A 9,498-nucleotide genomic window follows, 5' to 3' on the forward strand; every position below is an offset into this window, starting at 1 on the left:
CAATTTTCATTGAAATTTATTGTTGCTTGATTTTTTCCGTTCTACTTGGAAGAAACTTTTTGTATTCACTTTAGAATTAAAATCAAACTTTTTTAGAAAACGCGTTTTTGTTTTTCAATTACATTTTGCATTCTGTTTCTGATTTGGTTGTACTTGAATTTTTTTGATATCAGCTTTTTTCTGGAAGAAACTCTTGATAGTGAGAGTTTTTAAGTGGAGCCAAGTTTTTCACTTTATTTCAACCCATTTACAAATTTTTTTTTATTAATTGACAATTTTTGTTCGAATGAGCGTGTTAATTACGTCGTTAATTAATGAGTGAAACTGTAACAAAAATAATATTGTTTTTTTCGCTTTTCAACACGTGTCTTAACTTCAAATCCAATCCTGAGGCAATAAACGGGTCGTCGAGATTTTTCCATAGTTTGATTTAAAAGATCAATTCAACTTCTCTGTCACGTTTATTGTCCATTATCAAGTCATATAAAATTGTTTAATGGTCACTGATAGTTGTTTTCAGTGTTGAAATTGCAATCACTTGACTGCAGTAGGCGACATCGATGCAAATCAAACTCTTTGAAATTTCTCCGGTGTAGTAAAAATTTCGTGCAAAAGAACAAGTTATACGCATCAATTTCATTAGCTTTTTCTCTGTTATTGGTTTGCTATGATCAACATTGAGATCTTCAGAGAGAAAATGGTAATCTTTTAGTATGAGTTGAACAATGTCTGAATAGTCATGTATGTTCTCAGAAAAGTTTTTGATTGAAAAATTCGGTTTTATGAAAGTAGTCGTGACTAATATGTTAAAATCATTTATCTTAAAAGGAACTGTGAACGCTTGACAGTGACTGTTGCTATACTTGGAAATGGGGCACCATCTTATTTTGTATTTGAAAAAAATGACACAACCCCTCCCTTTGTTTTTCTGTTACATGTTATCATTTTTTGATAACCGGGTAACTGGTGGCCGCCAGTAACTGCATAGTGAGCTGGTCATTTTTCCGTAAAACAAAATACTGATGGTTCAAAAGCTAAACCATCTATTATAAAGTTAAATTCGTCAAAGTATTTTCCATATCATCTAATATTTTGCGAAAGACTAAAATTTTTGCTAAATATTTTGTTAAAAGTGAAATTTCAAGAAAAAATTCATTTTTTGAAAAAAAATATAGAGCTCTAATTTTTGGATGGAATAAAATCAATGGAGTTTTATACTTTCTACCCGCAATTGCCTGAAAGTTTTGCAGAAGTTTGGAACAAACGAGCAGTTATAACAAACACAACTGGAACAGATAACTGACGTTTGAAAATTTAAAAAAGAAAGAGGTTTTTGGAAAGAAATTTTCTGTTACGCTGGTGAAACGTAAAAAACGTGAAGCAAAAAACTTAGGTTTTTTCAAAATTATGAACAATTTTCTTAAAATAAAAAGTCGATATAATATTAAAAATATGTGGTAATCAGAGCAGCGAATATCGGATGCCCGATTATCCAATATGACTCAGTAACAACATCTGAACTTAAAATCAGAAGGAGGAATGAAACAAATGTCTTATTGCTCTCAGTATGCTTGAAAATGGTGGTGGTTATTGAACAAACCCCCTTATAAACCTAAAAAACTGTTTCAAGTCTTCACAGTATTGTACAACTGAAAACACTCTTTTATAAGTTAGAGCAATATAAAGGTGAAGTAAGAGATATGATTAACTTCGTTATGAGTCTTTATTGCCTAGTTTACTTCGAAACTTTTTCAGTTTTTGCAACTGGTTACTTGTTACAGCTAGCCGTGAGGCTATCAGAATCGTTATCATCATCTTTAACAAACATTCTTCTGATACTACCAAAAGATTTTCTGACAGCTTGCGGAACAAGGATCTCTAATTCTTGAATATCACTCACCAATACGTTTGAGTTATTGCTCGCCCTGACAAAAACAGAGCTACTGTAGTTTTTAGCAGATGTATTAAAGCCTTTCTTTGTTGCTTCCGCTTTGATTTGAGCTTCAAACTTGGGACGACGTTCGATTATAACATATTTTTGCCATTAACGTGGTATTTTGTTGCTTCAACTTGAGCCGACAACTGTACATTCAATGTTTTTCTTTGAAAAATAAAAATTTCACAATCACTTGCGCAAAAAGGCCAAAGACATCAGACCTAGGCAGAATATGGCATGTTTTAATTCGAACTTAATTGAGGTCGACACCCAAATAGTCTTAAAAAGAACTTTTTTAATGTTTTGCCTAATACTTATCTGGAAGGATCGAATGAGGGATTGCACACAACTACACAATTCTTGTGTAGCTCTCTTAAGCGCGATGTCTCTCTTGCATTTAATTTTGTTCGATTTCTAGCTGCTTAATTATTTGATTTAGCAAAACATTTTTTATTTCAAACCTGATAATTTGGCTCCAAATTCATCAATTTGTGGTTGAAAACTAGCACTAACGGTACTTGATGATCCAAAATTGGATGGGGGCTCACTCAAAGCTGTTCTCGTTCATATTGTTCACGTAATTTGCTCATGTAATTTCCTGCAAGGTAAAGATATGAAAAAGTTATCAAAAAGATTTCATTAAACCTTCTAAAAATGAAAAAGATATTGAGTTTTAATGAAAAATCAGTTTAAGATAAAATAAGAATTGGCATGAAAAATAAAGGAATTAAAAAACTAGTTATATTGTTTATTTGTTACGGTATACATTTTTCTTTATGTTATTAACAAATCAAATTTGTTTATATCGTAAAGTTCGAACGTATTTTTAGATAGGCTGCAATGTTTTGTTTTTCATTGATGACGTAGTTTGAAAGCGAGCAACATTTCATGCCGCCGTTTTAGAACGTACTCTATTTTCATTCAGATATAAGAACATAGGAGTTCTATCCAGTTGTGAATCTGTACTTTCAAAATCATATTGATAAGTACTAAATAAAACTTGACTCCTCTCTGCAAAGATTGACAATTACACAGTCCCTTTTTTTGTAGTAAATTTGTAACACTGCTTTAGCTACTGCAAATGTGGATTTCGTACTCTGTCTGTATTTTTTCTGCGTAAGAAGAACAAAATTATTAAGCTCAGATTGATTTGAATTTAACAACGCATACCCAGCAGCGCAAAACAGATTCAAGAAATAGAATTTAAAATATCGTAATAATTTGTTTATAATTTGCATCTGGTTACTTTTAACAACTATTCCTGGGGCTATCAGATTGGTTATCATCATTTTTAGCAAAATTTTTTTGTTACCACCGAAAGATTTTTTTAAAGCTTGAGCAACAATGGTCTCTAATTCTTGAAAATCATGCCCCGTCACGCATGATGTAGAGTTATCGGTCGTTCTGACTGGAACGGAGACACTGCCGTTTTTATTAGATGTAACAAAGCTTTCGTTTGCTCCCTCCGCTTTGATCTGAGCTTCAAACTCGAGAAGACGTTCATTTTTGCGTATATTTTTGCCAATAACGTGAGTTTTTGTTGACTCATTACCATCCGACAACTATACACCCAATCTTTTTTTGCAAAATATAAAATTCACAATCATTTAAGCGAGAAGACAAAAAGACACCCCACCCAGCAGAATATGGCATGTTTTATTTCGATCTTCTTTGATGTCGACACTCAAATAGTCATAAAAACTTTTTAATGTAATGCTTATTACGTAGCTGCCATCGGAGGGTTTGAATGGGGAATTGAACACAACTACAAAATTCTTGCCTGTGTATCGCTGTTGAGCGCAAAGCCTCTCCTTCATTTCTTTTTGTTTGATTTCTAACTGCCAAATTTTTTGATTTAGCAAAACATTTTTTAGTTCAAACCTGATAATTTGACTCCAATTACATCAATTTGTTGTTGAAAACTAGCACTGACGGTACTTGATGATCCAAAATTGGATGGGGGCTCAAAATTGTTGTCGTTCATATTGTACACGTAATTTGCTCATGTAATTTCCTGCAAGGTAAAGATATGAAAAAATTATCAATAAGATTTCATTAAATCTTCTAAAAATGAGCTTTTGAGCTTTAATATATTGAGCTTTAATGAAAAATCAATTTAAGATAAAACTGAGCAAAAGATATTGAGCTTTAATGAAAAATCAGTCTAAGATAAAATAAGAATTGGCACGAAAAATTAAGGAAGTAAAAAACTAGTTATGATGTTTATTTGTTACGGTATACGTTTTTCATTATGTTATTAACAAATCAAATTTGTTTATATCGTAAAGTTCGAACGTGTTTTTAGATAGCCTGCAATGTTTTGTTCTTCATTGATGACGTAATTTGGAAAGCGAGCAACATTTAATGCCACCGTTTTTCAACGATCTCTATTTCTGTTCAGATATAAGAATACAAGAATCCTATCCAAATGTGAATCGGTACATTTTAAGTCGTATAGATAAGTACTAAATAAAGCTCGACTCTTCTTTGTAAGGGGTACTTGAAGATCCAGAAAGGGATGGAGGCTCCGAAATGTTGTCGCTCGTATTGTTCATGTATTTTGCTCCTGTAATTTCCTGTAAGGTTAAGGTATTAAAAGATTATCCAAAAGATTTCATTAAATCTTTTTAGATGAAAAAATTATTAAGCTTTAATGAAAAATCAGTCTCAGATAAAATAAGAACTGGCATGAAAAGTCATGGAAGTAAAAAACTAGTTATATTGTTTTTTTACGGTATACATTTGTCTTTATGCTATTAATAAAGGCTGTAATGTTTTGTTTTTCATTGATGACGTAAATTCAAAATCGAGCAAGATTTCGTGCCACCACCTTAGTACGTTCTCTATTTCTATCCCGATACCAGAACTTAGGATTTCTATCCACTTGTGAATCGGTACATTTTAAATCATATAGATAACAACTAAATAAAACTTGACTCCTCTCTGCAAAGATTGACATTTACACAGTTCCTTTTTGTGTAGTAAATTTGTAACACTGCTCTAGCTACTGCGAAGATGGATTTCGTATTCTGTCTGTAATTGTTCTATGTATAAAGAACAAAATTATCATGCTCAGATTGAATTGAATAGCTTAACAACGCATACCCAGCAGTGCAAAAAATAAAATTTAAAATATCGTTATAACTTGTTCATTTTTTGCATCTGGTTACCTTTTACAATTATCCTTGGGGCTATCAAAAATTCCTTATAATCATTTTTAGCAAGCTTTTTTTTGTTACCACCAAAAGATTTTTTTAAAGCTTGCTGAACAATGGTCTTTAATTCTTGTAAACCATTAACGATCACGCATGGTGTAGAATTGTCGTTCGCTCTGACCAAAACGGAGACACTGCGGTTTTTGTTAGATGTAACAAAGCCTTCCTTTGTTCCTTCCGCTTTGATCTGAGCTCCAAACTTGAGAAGACCTTCGTTTATACGTATATTTGGCCAATAACGTGAGTTCTTGTTGATTCAATTTGATCCGATAACTGTACACCCAATCTTTGTCTTTGAAAAATATAAAATTCATACTCACTTGCGCGAGAAGGCAAAAAGACAACCGACCCAGGCAGAATATGGCATGTTTTAATTCGATCCTCATTGAGTTCGACACCCAAATATTCATAAAAAAGTTTTTAATGTAGTGCTTATTACGTGTCTGCCATCGGAGGGTTCGAATGGGGGATTGCATACAACTACACAATTCTTGCTTCTGTATCGCTGTTGAGCGCGAAGTCTCTCTTTCATTTCTTTTTGTTTGATTTCTAGCTGCCCAATTTATGGATTTAGCAAAGGATTTTTTAATTCAAACCTGATAATTGGACTCCATGTTGATCAATTTGTTGTTGAAAACTATCAACTAACGGTACTTGAAGATCAAGAAGTGGATGGAGGCTCCGAAATGTTGTCGTTCGTATTGTTTATGTATTTTGCTCCTTTAATTTCCTGTAAAATTAAGGTATGAAAAGATTATCCAAAAGATTTCATTAAATCTTTTTAGATGAAAAAATTATTAAGCTTTAATGAAAAATCAGTTTCAGATAAAATAAGAACTGGCATGAAAAGTCATGGAAGTAAAAAACCAGTTATATTGTTTTTTTACGGTATACATTTGTCTTTATGCTATTAATAAAGGCTGTAATGTTTTGTTTTTCATTGATGACGTAAATTCAAAACCGAGCAAGATTTCGTGCCACCGCCTTAGTACGTTCTCTATTTCTATCCCGATACCAGAACTTAGGAATTCTATCCACTTGTGAATCGGTACATTTTAAATTATATAGATAACAACTAAATAAAACTTGACTCCTCTCTGCAAAGATTGACATTTACACAGTTCCTTTTTGTGTAGTAAATTTGTAACACTGCTCTAGCTACTGCGAACATGGATTTCGTATTCTGTCTGTAATTGTTCTGTGTAGGAAGAACAAAATTATCATGCTCAGATTGAATTGAATAGCTTAACAACGCATACCTAGCAGTGCAAACCAGATTTAAAAAATTAGAATTAAAAACATCGTTATATCGTCTTACATTTTGGTCTGAGGAAATTTAAAGCTATATTTTTTGATTTTATGATCGAATTTCATCTTTTCTCTTTTCTTGAAAGACCTATGGCTATAATTGTGTTTTGATGATAATCCTGGACGTAGTCATCAACATGCATCAAGCCAGCAGGTTAAATTTCCGGATGATATCAACTAAAATATTCTAAATGAATTGAGCTAGTTTAAAATGGCGCCCCATTATACATAAAACTAATTATACGCTTATTTCATGCTGCCTGAATTTTTAAAACGTTCAACGGGTTTTGGCGTTGTCTCTGTGGTTGGGTCTTATTGGGTTGTTATTGGGTTGTCTTATTGGGTTGTCTGCCAAAATGGTCTTATTGGATTGTCTGCTAAACAGTTCAACACTCACACGAGCAGCCAAGGTCACGACATTCTCAAATAGCTGAGGAGCGGAACACCTTGAACATTTTTTTCATATACACATCAGCACTACCCCACCCACCCACCCACCCGCTCTTCAAAGAACCCCCTATCTACCCAGTTAACAACACTATCTCTCTCTACCTAATTACTCCTAATGATATCAGTTTGCACTGCTTCTTGAATGAGCCCGGACCTTGCTCACAGTGAGTTTCAGCGCTGTATCATTGACTCTCAATTGTAACCATTACTGTACCAGACAAATAGAAGTGTAAATACTTCTCCCAGTCTGCCCAGAGTCGATTAAGAAACATCCCAGTCTGTCTCTTTTCTTCGCAGCCTAATTTACATTATTGGTGAACACTGCACAGAAGGTTTCACATCATCAGACTGTACATACAACGAACATAGCAAATTTTGAAAATTTCGAATAACTGGTGTCATGCATAAAATTTTTAAGATAGCGATATTCTGAACAGCCATTCTAGCTCTAACTAAACCATATTGGTGCGTTCATCTAAACCATATTGCTGCGTTCATCTAAACCATATATTGGTGCATCGGCGGAGGTCGGAGATCGGTGGCGGAGGTCGGTGGCGGAGGTCGGTGGCGGAGGTCGGTAGCGGAGGTCGGTAGCGGAGGTCGGAGGTCGGTAGCGGAGGTCGGAGGTCGGTAGCGGAGGTCGGTAACGGAGGTCGGAGGTCGGCGGAGGTCGGCGATGTAAAAATGGTCTCTATGTGCTCTCGTAATACCAAAAAACGTTTGGCGGTAGCGGAGGTCGGTGGAGGTCGGTAGCGGAGGTCGGTGGAGGTCGGTAGCGGAGGTCGGAGGTCGGCGGAGGTCGGAGGCGGAGGTCGGTAGCGGAGGTCGGTAACGGAGGTCGGAGGTCGGCGGAGGTCGGCGATGTAAAAATGGTCTCTATGTGCTCTCGTAATACCAAAAAACGTTTGGCGGTAGCGGAGGTCGGTGGAGGTCGGTAGCGGAGGTCGGTGGAGGTCGGTAGCGGAGGTCGGAGGTCGGCGGAGGTCGGAGGCGGAGGTCGGTAGCGGAGGTCGGTAACGGAGGTCGGTAGCGGAGGTCGGTGGAGGTCGGTAGCGGAGGTCGGAGGTCGGTAGCGGAGGTCGGTAGCGGAGGTCGGTAGCGGAGGTCGGTAGCGGAGGTCGGAGGTCGTTGTGCGAGTCAGAATTAGTTGTGTAGAAGTAGAAGTAGTAGTGCAAGCATCGGGCTTCGCCCGTGGGGTGTCAATCCCAGTGTTCATCAGTGTGTTTCCGTTTATCTTTTCCAGTGTCTGAATAGTAGACTCAATGGTAGACTCATAGGTTGTGTATTTCAGATTTGATTGTTGCTTTGTTTTTGATCCCTTTGTTTACCTGAATTTGTTCTCCGTGAAATGGCCAGTGATATTGTGTTTAATTTTGTTTTCCACGAAACAGTTATACAGGCGTGCGAAGAAGTCGATTTGTTGCTTGCAATTGTAGATCAGAAGACGAAAGATTGCCACGGGACTGTTGATATTATAAGGGTAGTACCATCATCAGAAAAGTTAATCAGGAAGCGAAAGAGGGTGACCAGAAGTAGTAACGTAAAGAAGGTGTTTTTATGTGACCAATGCGACTACGAGTCGGATGCTAAGTACTTGATTGACCGCCACATGAGACGAATCCATGAGAATGCGGAGAAGCTTAAGTGTAAGTTATGTAATTTCACATCAATTTACCCGTATAGCATCAAAAGGCACGTTGCTAGACAGCACCACAATGTTGAAATGTCATCAGAATCCAGTTGTATCATGGCCAGAACACGAAGGACTGTTATTCGGGAAACATCAAGTGACAATGGAACATCAAGCGAAAGGGACAATGTTGATCTGTTGGAGATAGGGTCGGTGAACAGTTTTTGGCGGATGTAGTTGAGTTTGAGTTTGACTGTTACCTTGTTATAGTTATTTGTTTATGTATACTTGTTTTTTACTTTCTTTACTTGGATTACTTCACAGTAGACAACTCACTTAACTCACTTAGTCTACTGCTTTATGAAGGATGACGGAACGGAAAATAAATGTGTTACACTGCACTGTTTGTGTTACCCTGTATGTTACCCTGCACTGTTTGAAGAGAACTCAGATGAGGTTAAACTATGCTTTCCACAACGCATCTTGCCGAATTGCTCTGGAGCAATAACATCCGGCCAGTTACTGACCAAAGTTTATCACAGATCATATCTGATTACGAAAATAAACCGTCGAATGTTATCAATAAATATCCTTTCTTCTTAAGTTACTCCAGTCGGTCTGGAATGTTTGAGTGCTTGGTAAACAACCATCTCGACAGCAGTCTTTTATTTTGCATGTCTCTATTGTTCAACTTATATCACAACAGCACTTAACCATTACGTCTACAGCTCAGGTTTATTTCTTCGCAGAATTTTGTACAAAATTTGGCAATTCGTAAAGTTCGTGCAGAGAACATCTCATGGTTTTTGGTCTTATTCTGTTACAATTTGATTGAGGTAATTCCTTGCCCAGATATAGCGCAAAAGGTTATTTCGAAACTGAGTCTAAAGCTGTTCGTCATATATTTGTGCTTATCTGCTTTTTTTCAACTTCCCTTTAGTCGTTTGAACTGTGTGTCT

The sequence above is a fragment of the Convolutriloba macropyga genome, chromosome 12, assembly GCF_964194025.1.
Source record: "Convolutriloba macropyga chromosome 12, txConMacr16.3, whole genome shotgun sequence".
In the NCBI taxonomy this organism is placed as follows: domain Eukaryota; kingdom Metazoa; phylum Xenacoelomorpha; order Acoela; family Convolutidae; genus Convolutriloba; species Convolutriloba macropyga.